Source organism: Lepidochelys olivacea, assembly GCF_965140295.1.
Source record: "Lepidochelys olivacea isolate rLepOli2 genome assembly, chromosome: 1".
Classification (NCBI taxonomy): domain Eukaryota; kingdom Metazoa; phylum Chordata; order Testudines; family Cheloniidae; genus Lepidochelys; species Lepidochelys olivacea.
The window spans coordinates 300,365,234-300,377,463 of NC_140411.1; the positions used below are offsets into that span (position 1 = coordinate 300,365,234).

Genomic DNA, 12,230 nt, shown 5'->3' on the forward strand with positions numbered 1-12,230 from the left:
TCATACCAGGAGTCAAAGCTGGAGTTAATAACTGGGGTCAGGACAAGGGAACAAGAACAAGGACGAAAGCAAGGTAACAAGAACGAGGAGTGGGAACCAGGCAAGGAGGAATTTGGTCTTAGAGGTCTGGTCAGCACCAGGCCTAGTGACTAGTTACTCAGAAAAGGAGCGTAGAAGGAACAGGAGGGCCATTACCAATGTTAGGCCGTTACCAATGAGCAGTTAGCTGCCATTCAGCTGATCCTGCTTAGTCAGTGGATGTAGCCTCTGTTTTCAGAGTATCAACTGCAATTTCCTTATCTGGATGAGGCACAACAAGTAAGGTTCCTGTTCAGCAATCCCATAGGCATGAGTTCAAGACCAGTGGTCCCTGACAGTATCTGTTCACTTTTCAAGACTCGTATCCTAACTTAACTATGAAGATTAATGGAGCTATTTAAAAAATTAGAAATGTACTTGGTAGTTCACTATGGATTAGGGACTAAAGACTTCATTAACAGAAGAAAAGGACCTAAGGGTTACAGTGAATGAGAAGCTGGATATGAATCAACAGTGTGCCCTTGTTGCCAAGAAGGCCAATGGCATTTTGGGATGTATATGTAGGGGCATTGCCAGCAGATTGAGAGACGTGATCGTTCCCCTCAATTCAACATTGAGGAGGCCTTATCTGGAGTACTGGGTCCAGTTTTGGGCCCCACGCTACAAGAAGGATGTGGAAAAATTGGAAAGCGTCCAGCGGAGGGCAACAAAAATTATTAGGGGACTGGAACACATGACTTATGAGGAGAGGCTGAGGGAACTGGGATTGTTTAGTCTGTGGAAGAGAAGAATGAGGGGGCGATCTGATAGCTGCTTTCAACTACCTGAAAGAGGGTTCCAAAGAGGATGGATCTAGACTATTCTCAGTGGTAGCAGATGACAGAACGAGGAGTAATGGTCTCAAGTTGCAGTGGGGGAGGTTTAGGTTGGATATTAGGAAAAACTTTTTCACTAGGAGGGTGGTAAAACACTGGAATGCGTTACCTAGGGAGGTAGTGGAATCTCCTTCCTTATAAGTTTTTAAGGTCAGGCTTGACAAAGCCCCGGCTGGGATGATTTAGTTGGGGATTGGTCCTGCTTTGAGCAGGGGATTGGACTAGATGACCTCCTGAGGTCCCTTCCAACCCTGATATTCTATGATTCTATGATTCTAACCTGGAGCAGACGGGAAAATAAAAAACACCTGTTATAGAACTGAACGTTTGAACTTGCACTTCTTTTTTGATGCCACATTTCTCGATTGCAAGTATATTCAGACCTTTTTTTTTTAAAGGGCTAGCCAATTACCAACTATAGAGCCAACTCAGATGCACTCTAATTTGTAATATAAAGAGCTTAACATGCTCCAGATGCAGAAGTCTAGCTCATGTTGTAGAATGTTTATCCTATGCTAAGAACTTCATACCTACACACTGGCTCCAACCCATTGCTAATGCCACAGTGCCATACCAAGTGTGATGTACTGTGAGGGTGCCATCTTTCAGATGAGATACTGAACCAAGTTTCTTTGTGGTATCTGTCCAGGTAACAGTTCCAAAATCTGTGGCAATTTTCTGAAGAGCAAAGGAAAGTCCCAGTAGCTTTACTTCTTTCTTTAATTTTAGCAAAACTAGTATTTTCTCCATTCAACACTTTGATTGCATTTAAAGGGAAAAAAAACCAAACACACACACACTTCTACACAGGAGAGTCACATCTCTTCCCAATATTGGGCAGAGGCCCTGGTAGAGATTCTTTTAGTAGTCTCTGATAAGGCCTTCTCACACACACATAAAAAAAAAAGGAAATCAAACACACAACTGAGGAGCTAGGAGGGGAGGATGTGCCCAGCAAAACGGAAAAAGAAGGGGGAGAGGCGGCACCCAAACAAGGAAGCTGTAAGAATATAGCTATTTAGAGCAAGTCTTTAAGTGCTGTAATGAAACCTGTAATAAAACCTTACACAGAAGTATAAATATAAGCTTCTTTAATGTAAATCTTGCAATCTATTTACTAAAATAATGGAAATAGTGCTGCTATATGCCCGTTATTTAGTTTTTCATTTCTGAAGTAAAACAGATTGGATAAGACGGACCCCATTTGCTCCCTAGCATCTAGGGCACAGATGGGTGGAAAGTACATTCTACTGATTGTCAGCTAAGACGAGCATTGGAACATGACATTCTTAGTGAAATCATTATTGCTCAATTCAACAGGACTGGAGTTTCTTGCAGGAGAGAGGACTCTGGTGCCTCTTACTGCCTATATAAAGAATGACTGCTCAGTTGTCTTGATCTTCAGTTACATGGGTCTCTGCTTATTAATTTGAACACTAAGGGGTACAAACACCTCATGACAATATTTGAGTTGAGGGGCAATTCCTGTCAGGAAGTCCAAACTCTTGTTTCTGGTGGGCCTGTCAGATCAAATAGAATCCCTTAAACATCACTTATTTGAACTCTGCATCTACCTTGAAGACCCTTGCACTGGGAGCAGGCTACACGTTAGCCATAGTTTACAATATTTAAATATGTTCTTGTTCCAAGGTGGGGGAAAGGTCCCCCTTATCTGTGACAAAGGTGAAGGCTCACATCCACTGTGCTAGAAGTTATGAGTGGAACAAGTGTCTCAAACCCTCTTTTTCGCTTAGTCACCCTATCAGCTCATCTGTGAGGCTACTACATGGCTTTTACACAGAAGTCACTCCCATCACTTCCTTCTGTCTACCTTGACAGGACAGACATCATGGCCCCTGTGAAATTATCCCAGATTTAACAGCCCCATCAAAATATTTGGATAAGTTTCTTTAGATTGGCTCTGAATGTGCAGTTCAGAACACTGAAAGATAAAGAATGATAATAATATGGAACTACGACAAATTTCTCACCACTCATGAGAGACGAGAGAGCAATTGGACAAGGGTGATCCACTGGATATACTGTACTTGGACCTTCAGAAAGCCTTTCAGAAGGTTCCACACCAAAGGCTCTTTAGCACAGTAAACAGTCATGGGATAAGAGGGAAGATGCTCTTATGGATCAGCAATTGGTTAAAAGATAGGAAATAAAGGATAGAAATAAATGGTCAGTTTTCACAATGTAAAGTGGTAAATGGTGGGGTCCCCCAAGGAGCTCTACAGGGATCTGTGCTGTTTAACATGTTCATAAATAATTTGCCAGTGAGGTGGCAAATTGGCAGTGATACAAAATTACTCAAGATAGATAAGTCCAAAGCTGACTGTGAAGAGTTACAAAGGGATCTCACTAAACTGGGTGACTGGGCAACAAAATGGCAGATGAAATTCAGTGTTGATAAATGCAAAGTAATGCACATTGGAAAATGTAATTCCAGCTATACCTACAAAATGATGGGATCTAAATTAATTATTTCTACTCAAGAAACGGATCTAGGTGTCAGCATGAATAGTTCACTGAAAAAATCCATTCAACGTGGAGCAGCAGTCAAAAAATCTAACAATGTTAGGATTCACTAGGGAAAGGATAGATAATAAGATGGAAAATATCACAATGCCACTATATAAATCCATGGTACACCCACACACTGGATACTGTGTGAAGTTTTGTTTACCCCATCTCAAAATAGATATATTAGAATTGGGAAAGGTACAAAAAGGGCTACAAGAATTATTAGGGGGTATGGAACAGCTTCCATATGAAGAGAGATTTAAAAAGTCTGGAACTGTTCATCTTAGAAAAGAAATGACTAAAAGGGATATGACAGAGGACTATAAAATCATGAAAGGTATGGAGAAAGCACCTAGGGAATTGTTATTTACCATTTCACATAACACAAGAACTTGGGGTCACCCAATAAAATTAATACACAGCAGGTTTAAAACAAAACACAAGAAAGTAACTTCTTCACACAATGCACAGTCAGATTGTGGAACTCATTGCGGAGTTAGTGTGAAGGCCAAAAGTATAACTAGATTCAAAAAAGCGTTAGATAAGTTCATGGAGGATAGGTCCATCAATGGCTTTTAGCCAAGATGGTCAGGTATGCAACCCCATATTTTGGCTGTCCCCCTAAGCCTACAGCTGCTACAGGCTAGGACTGAACAACACTCGAAATTGCCCTGTGCTGTTTATTCCCTCTGAAGCATCTGGCACTGGCCACTGTCAGAAGACAAGATACTGGGCTAGATGGACCATTGGTTTGAGCCACTATAACCATTCTTATGTTCCTTTCATCTTATCTACCTCCTAAGAGGATCCATCTATTTTCTTACACAGTTAACGATGAGTGACAATGCACAAGTGTAACTTCTCTTTGCAAGTAAAACTGATTATGAAATATTCTTTTAAACTATAAATTTCCCAAACTACACAGATTTAATGTCCTTTATTTTAATTTCTTTCTTTCCGAAAAATTATATGAGACTGCATACCTGATGGGCAAGCAACCTTTTTGCACACAATCCATTACAGGCTAGGCAATCTGGTATCTTGCATGCATATCCTTCTGCATTCATTTCTGGTTTGCTAGCAATGCTGTTCAGTGCCTTTCTCAAAGCTAATCATACAGCCCCATATTGTTCCTACTGACGTCACAGGGAGTTTTGTCATTGACATCAAGATGAGCCCTTTATTAGCATGTCAGTCCCACTTTAACCCCAAGGGGTAAGGTCTACATTGTAACAGCACAACACTGTTAACAGATACCATAGTTAATCTATTTCACTATATAATGCAAACTAAAAAACTGATAAATTGTTTGCAAGACATGGTACTAAATTAAATTTAACCTTTTACAAATGAGCCAAAGTTATTTCATGTCTAGGAAGAGGTCAGAGTGCCAAAACAAAATGAAGGTGATTTGAAATAAAGATGCAAATACACCTAAGCTGCTAAGTGATCTCCCTTATTCCAAGTTATCTTAACTCTACATCTCCCTGCTGCAGTGAGGAAATCAACATTATTGAGAGTTAATGCACAAGTTTTCCAGACAGACAAATAGTACAGAACATTACCTGGAACATCAAAACATATAAATGGGTGACATAGCCACTTGTAATGTGCTGATGATGACTGAACAAATTCGTTCCCAAAAAAAACCTCAACTGACTTTTCTTAAAAAACTAAAACACAAGCCCCCAAACTGTTGAGATGGCTTGCACGTATATGTCCAAGACACTGCACAGGTAATGACCCTATCTAGAAAAAACAATTCTATATATTTATGTCTAGCTTGTGCCCAGTTATATTAGAAATTATTTTTTTCTCAACAGCAATTCAGTCAAACAGAGTAGACCTCTTCATTTTCTAACTCAGGGATAAGATTGTAATACAGCGGGAGCTGAGGCAGTTGTTTTATTCCTCTCAAGAGAGATGAATTACTCATGATTGCTCTCTCTGTACTGGCTGGCACAAACTTTTCAACAACAATCTACTATTTAGAAAACAGACTGGCCTTTGTACTTAGTTTATGACTTCACCAAGGGCACAACTCTTAAAGTACTTTAATAATACAAAATAATGGTGCCTACATAGTGGCCAATTGCATATTTATATAAGTTAACATAATATAGAATAGGTAATCAAATATATCCTGCTAATGGCTTCCCAGTTGAATGTTGATCTGAACCGTTTTTACCAGTTCCAACGTATTCAGCGGTGCTGAACACCAGCAGATCCTGATTAAGTTCTTTTCCCCCAACAAAATGTAAAGTATTTCTTTTTCATTAGATTAATTCTGATACAACAGCACATGCTGGACATAAGTCATATTGCTAATACTGTAGTGTTTAAAACTAGGAGTCTTAAATTGCACCTGTACTTGAAAGGTTTCACTGTGTTGCCCGGTGAAGTTAACTGAAATAACACTGAATTCCTGGAAGTTATATATTTACTCATGTATCAAGATGAGACCCTAACTCTTAAATTTTATCATTAAAAATAACAAAGATAGTTTACTTTTGTACAACACAGAGCACAATAGGGCCTCAAGTACCTACCAGGGTCAATAGGGGCCCAATCAAAAACCCACTGAGACAATGGAAAAGCTGCCACTGACTTCAGTCAGCCTTGGCTCATTCCCTAGCTGCTACTGTGAAACAAAAAATAAGTAATCCTATCATAACAAACTGCCCTTCTGTCCTTGTTACCAAAGAAATCAACTTTCCAAGCCATAAAAAAGCATAGACATTCAAAGGAGAGAGTCAGTTCTCTCCAGAGACCAAGTGATAAATCAGGGCTCACAGGTGGATTATGAAAAATGCAATACCTCTAAAGATAGAAGATGCATTTGAACAGAAGTAGTGCCCATGCCATATCTAGTTTCAATGGCACTGAATAAGTTTATTCGGGGGGTGGGGGATGGGGGGAAAATGTCATGAAATTTGAAAGAGTACAGAATAATGAGGCTACTGTAACAGGTTGAGTGGTAGGGTTTAAACTTGAGGTGAGGTTTGACAAAGTTAACTGCTGACTGAGTTAACTGTTTTCTTTCAAGACTCCATCAAGTACAGAAGTATTTAAATTAGCTAAGGGTTATTATGAAATTAAGCTTGATCTATTTAAAGTAATTGGACAAACCAGAACTAAGGTATATATGGTGTGCTTAAGTTAAGAGACAACATGTATAAGGAGAATTTAAGAAGGTATTTTACAGAGAAAGTAATAAATAGGAGGAATTATTATTTATTTGTACTGTGGTAGTACCTAGGGGCCTGATTCAAAGAACAGGACCCCCTTGTGCTAGGCATGATATGAACATAACAAAAAAATCTTGTCCCCATTTGCAAAGAGCTTATAGTCTGCTGGACTGGTGCCTTAAAGATTTATACATATGCTTAACTTGGCATATTGAGCGTAGTCCCATTGACTTTAATGGAACTACTCACAATGCATAAAGTTAAGCACATGAGTAAATCCTGGCAGGACTAGAGCCTAAGTATAGTTGAGGTAGCTAAGTCAAATATTATTAATCTATTTAAGCAAAACTTGGGTGATTATGTAGAATTTAATTATTTTAAAGGGTATAGTTTTGGCTCAGGAATAGCTGACAACTTTCTAGGAGCTAATGGTTTTCAGTTTGTTTATATGGAAGCGCTTTTCGCTCTCCCTCTGGCAGAAAATGTTAACGATTTATAAAGTGAAAAATACAAAACTTTTAAAAAGTGTAAAGCTGTTTAAAATACATAACATTTAGACAAGAGGTGGCTGAGTAGTCATGAGTCCATTCCAGACACTACGAGACTGGGCTTCTTCTGGTTCTTTACTACCATATAACAAGAAATGCTACTTTATGCTTTTTAAACAACATATTGATAAACATTTCCAAAATCTGTATAGAATTGTCTTATTTCTGAGCTTTACTTTAGTCAGGATCTCACATACATTATATTGCCCTATGCTGAACATCAAGCTGTATAGGGGGAAGGCACATCAAATGTTCTTCAGAACCTATCTGTTTCTGCACTATCTTATGCCTTCATTCCAGGTTTTCAATCCATTCCCCCACCAACAGAAGTCACCTAGGAGTATACTCTGTGTGCCTCCCTTCCATAACTCACTCCTTACAACCCCAAACCAAAGAGCATTAGAGACAATGGGCAATTTCCAATCACTCAGAGAGCCTTAGATCAGGCCTTATGGGAGTGAGTGTGGGAACATTATGTACATAGCGTACAAGAGGGTGGCATTCTATCTGCTCGCTTCTCAGACATCATATAATAGTGCCCATTGCCGCTGCCTTCAAACAAGAAGTGAAGGCTGTAAATATCAAAATATTACCTCAAACTAAAAATATGAAGTAAATTTATAAAGTTGAGTTTTACTTTAGAGAAGGTTTAAAAACAGAAGCAGTGTCCGGGATGTAAAAAACAGCAAGACCCACCTCTGTGTGTCAGATACATACAATAGTCGAATTTAAGGATATCATATTACCCATCTTTTTAAATGTAAGCTTAATGCAATGTAAAAATATTTTAACTCCCCAAGCGTTCATATCATTTTACTTGATTATTTAAATATACCAATGAATAATTATTTTACTACTGAACACTAGTGAGAGAATGTAGAAAGAAAAGTTACTTACCTTTACTATATGTGGTAAACTGTTTCAGTGCTGATCCAGATTCATTACCTACAAGTGAATACAGACGGAATTCAATCCAGTTGTTGGAGGACACTTTTAAAACATAATTTTCTACTGATAGATTGCTACATCTTATTGTTAAGATTTGTATAACAGACTTTCACAACACTCACTCATGTGCAGCGTTTCCAATGAACAACCTGGCATTAATCATTTCCTGGGTTTCCAGTTAGTCACTCTGTGAGAAATAATTTAAAACATACTAATAAAATCCCATCTTTATTAACTAGTGGTTTTAGTTTTCCTGATTATTTAAATACAAGCTATTATACATTTCTAAGATCGTTAATATCATATCTCAAAAACTTTGTTCTTCAACTCTCACATAAAACTATGTCAAGCTCTCTGCTTGAACACATACTCTGTATCACCCTCACCAAGCTCCAACCTTCCCTGCCCCACAACTAATTATTCCTCCACACCCTATATTTTTCCTGTGATTTCTCTTATTTCAGTCTGACTTCCACATGCTAGATTTCTTTTTCCTAACCACACAGAATACTTTTTGATGGCCCAAAAGGCCCTCTCTGATATCTTACTTTCAAACCTTCTCAGATTTGCAGCTGCAGGTATCACCCATCTGCCTTTAACTGCATCCTCTAGCACCTTTTAGTACTACACTGGTCAAAACCAAACACTTGTAAATAAAATAGTATCTGGTGTGGACCATGGATCCAAGGGTAGTGTGGGATATTTCTATGGAAGATAGAAATAAAAAGTAGGTGGGTAGAAAGCTGGCTAGATTGTCGGGCTCAACAGGTAGTGATCAATGGCTCCATATCTAGTTGGCAGCCGGTATCAAGTGGAGTACCCCAAGGGTCGGTCCTGGGGCCGGTTTTGTTCAATATCTTCATAAATGATCTGGAGGATGGTGTGGATTGCACTCTCAGCAAATTTGCGGATGATACTAAACTGGGAGGAGTGGTAGATACACTGGAGGGGAGGGATAGGATACAGAAAGACCTAGACAAATTGGAGGATTGGGCCAAAAGAAATCTGATGAGGTTCAATAAGGATAAGTGCAGGGTCCTGCACTTAGGACGGAAGAACCCAATGCACAGCTACAGACTAGGGACCGAATGGCTAGGCAGCAGTTCTGCGGAAAAGGACCTAGGGGTGACAGTGCACGAGAAGCTGGATATGAGTCAGCAGTGTGCCCTTGTTGCCAAGAAGGCCAATGGCATTTTGGGATGTATAAGTAGGGGCATAGCGAGCAGATCGAAGGACGTGATCGTTCCCCTCTATTCGACATTGGTGAGGCCTCATCTGGAGTACTGTGTCCAGTTTTGGGCCCCACACTTCAAGAAGGATGTGGATAAATTGGAGAGAGTCCAGTGAAGGGCAACAAAAATGATTAGGGGTCTGGAACACATGACTTATGAGGAGAGGCTGAGGGAGCTGGGATTGTTTAGCCTGCAGAAGAGAAGAATGAGGGGGGATTTGATAGCTGCTTTCAACTACCTGAAAGGGGGTTCCAAAGAGGATGGCTCTAGACTGTTCTCAATGGTAGCAGATGACAGAACGAGGAGTAATGGTCTCAAGTTGCAGTGGGGAAGGTTTAGATTGGATATTAGGAAAAACTTTTTCACTAAGAGGGTGGTGAAACACTGGAATGCGTTACCTAGGGAGGTGGTAGAATCTCCTTCCTTAGAGGTTTTTAAGGTCAGGTTTGACAAAGCCCTGGCTGGGATGATTTAACTGGGAATTGGTCCTGCTTTGAGCAGGGGGTTGGACTAGATGACCTTCTGGGGTCCCTTCCAACCCTGATATTCTATGATTCTATGATTAATAACCAAGCATCCACATTCTTCCCTATGGGCAATTTCCTAAGGCTTTTAAGATGTAATCTCACCTGTAACGCAAAGTGGACCATACTCTTGCCATTTTAGGATTCAGCCACATAGCTTTTAGCTTTCCATCCCCTGTCCCCATCTACATCTTCTATCCTCATTGTTGTTCTTCAGTTTCTATTACTGTAGGAAGGCTTTTTAATGAGCAATAGGGTAAATATTGTCCTTAGTACTAAAAAACAGCAAGTTAGATGGGTGATTATTTAAAAGATAAAGAGTCTTTTAGAAATAATATTCTACATCTGCGCTGCCTTCCACAACATACTCTCCTCTCTTACCTCCACTGTAGCACTGGGGCTGCAGTGAATGCAAGAGAGAAGATTATGTTGTTGAAGAAGGCGCAGATATGGGGAAGACTGAAAGAATAAGGGGGGTATGGGGAAGAAGAGAAAGGAAGGTGAGAGTTTTGGAGTGACAAAATGACAGAAGAAGTGTGAGGGTTGTAGGTCATAGGAGTACATAGACACTCAAGACTACACCCCATCAGATGCTGTGCCAGTTCTCCATCAAAGACATACCTGCCTCCTCCCCTCACAATATATTTGTCACAGATTGTTAGTAAACCACCTAGACCTATGTGGATGATATGGAGAAAGAACAAGGTGGTCAAGAGGCAGTGCATCAACACTTGAGGGAACAGGACAAACCACGGCTGCGTCCTAAATTGAGTGTAAGGAATAAAAGATCTTATTTAGCTGTCACCCTCTTCAGGCAGGGTACCAACTGCAGGAGACATACTCTGCACCAGCTAGTGAGTCACTGGTGACAAGTCAAACAATAGTCCCATCTTCCCTGCAGGGGGCTTTAGCAAGCAGGGAGCAGCCTCTCAAGCTGTTCCTGGCCCCAGCCAAGCCTCTCTCACAGAATGAGGTCGGCTCTCCTTTGCACTCAGATCCCACCAGAGCTGTGCTTTTCCCTTTTAACCCCACCCTCCAAATCTGACAGCAGGTGTAGCAGGGTGAGGCTGCCCACAGCAACTTTTCTGCTGGAGTTTGTACTCAGAACTTGTCATTTCAATGGTCATTAGTTTTAGGCCCAGACCCACAAAGGTACTCAGATACCCAACCCTCAGATTAAGGCATCTAAATCTCACTTTTAGGCAGCACTGTAATCCACAAAACCATTGCTCAGCATCTGGTAGGCACCTAAATTTACTCCACATCTAGATTTTACAATAGAAGTTCCTAGATGCCTGTTTCCACCTCTGAGCGTGTGCGCTGCTGACTCTCTCTAGGCATCTGGACATTCACCTCCCACCTAAGCCCCAGTGTGTTCCATGAACTGGGGGAAGACAGGTGCTTCTCCACCTAACTCACCTAGACAAAAGTACCACCATTCCTCCTTCCCCCAGCCCTTTCAGAAAGAGAAGGTACAAGTTTATAATCTGGATTGAGAAGACATGCTGAGATACAGAAAAGTTAGCCTCAGGGTCCCTGTGATGGGGTATATAAGTCACACTGGGATAGCAGAGGTTAAGAAGCATTTCTGGGCCCAGATTGCTCTGCCCTGTCACACCTGCAGAGCCTGCTCCAACTGAAGGAGGAGCTGAAAAGGGAACCAGACAGCTCAGAGGGGACGGAGGGAGAAACAAGACAAGACAGGGAGAGTAGAGGCAGAGAGACCTATCTTGGGAAACCCTGAATAAGGTACAGCCAGAGTCCTTACTGCAAGTGGCAGCTATCCCAGGCCCTGGAGGGGAAGCCAGGGAAAGGATTCCAATGAGAGGTAGCTGGGAGCTCTCTCTCAGGCTGAAAACTGAGAGAAGCCTTGGAGGCTGACTGGAGACAGGGGCTGATCTTGGACTGCAGCCTGCCTGAAACCCAGGGTAGAGGGAGAGTGACAGACCCCAGGTGATGACAGTGAAACCAGGAAGCTGGACCAGTGAGAAGCTGGGGCTAACATGCAAAGAAGGTGGCTACCAGCTGAGCTGAAGATTCAGTTGTTTTGTGCTATTTCTTCTTGGACTTTAAGACCTGGTGGAGAAGCAAGTGGTAGGAAGTGGCCCAGGAAGGCAGCCCCAAAGCAATCCAGAGTGTTATCACTGCCTCTCATAGAGCCCTGGGTTGGAGTCTTGTGGAGAGGGAAGACCCAGGCTTCCCTACAACCCCACCCTTTCTCCCCTTCCTTGGAGAGGATGAAAAGATAGAGATACCATAAGCCCTGTGGCAAGGGCATGCCACCTTCAGAGAGGGGCTGAAGATGCTTTCTCTTGGTGGGACTGCATATATTTTGTAGGACTCTTAC

At 41.2% G+C, this 12,230-nt stretch overlaps 1 protein-coding gene across 3 annotated transcripts in view; it reads right to left on the minus strand.

The window, feature by feature from the left end:
- Positions 1 to 12,230, minus strand: part of CNTN1 (contactin 1) — a 438,772-nt gene that overhangs the window by 309,815 nt on the left and 116,727 nt on the right. For all 3 annotated transcript variants that reach the window (XM_084625045.1, XM_084625046.1, XM_084625047.1), the window contains one exon: positions 8,077 to 8,124. The gene's annotated coding sequence lies outside the window, so the exon portion shown is untranslated. The remainder of the gene's footprint in view (positions 1 to 8,076; positions 8,125 to 12,230) is intronic.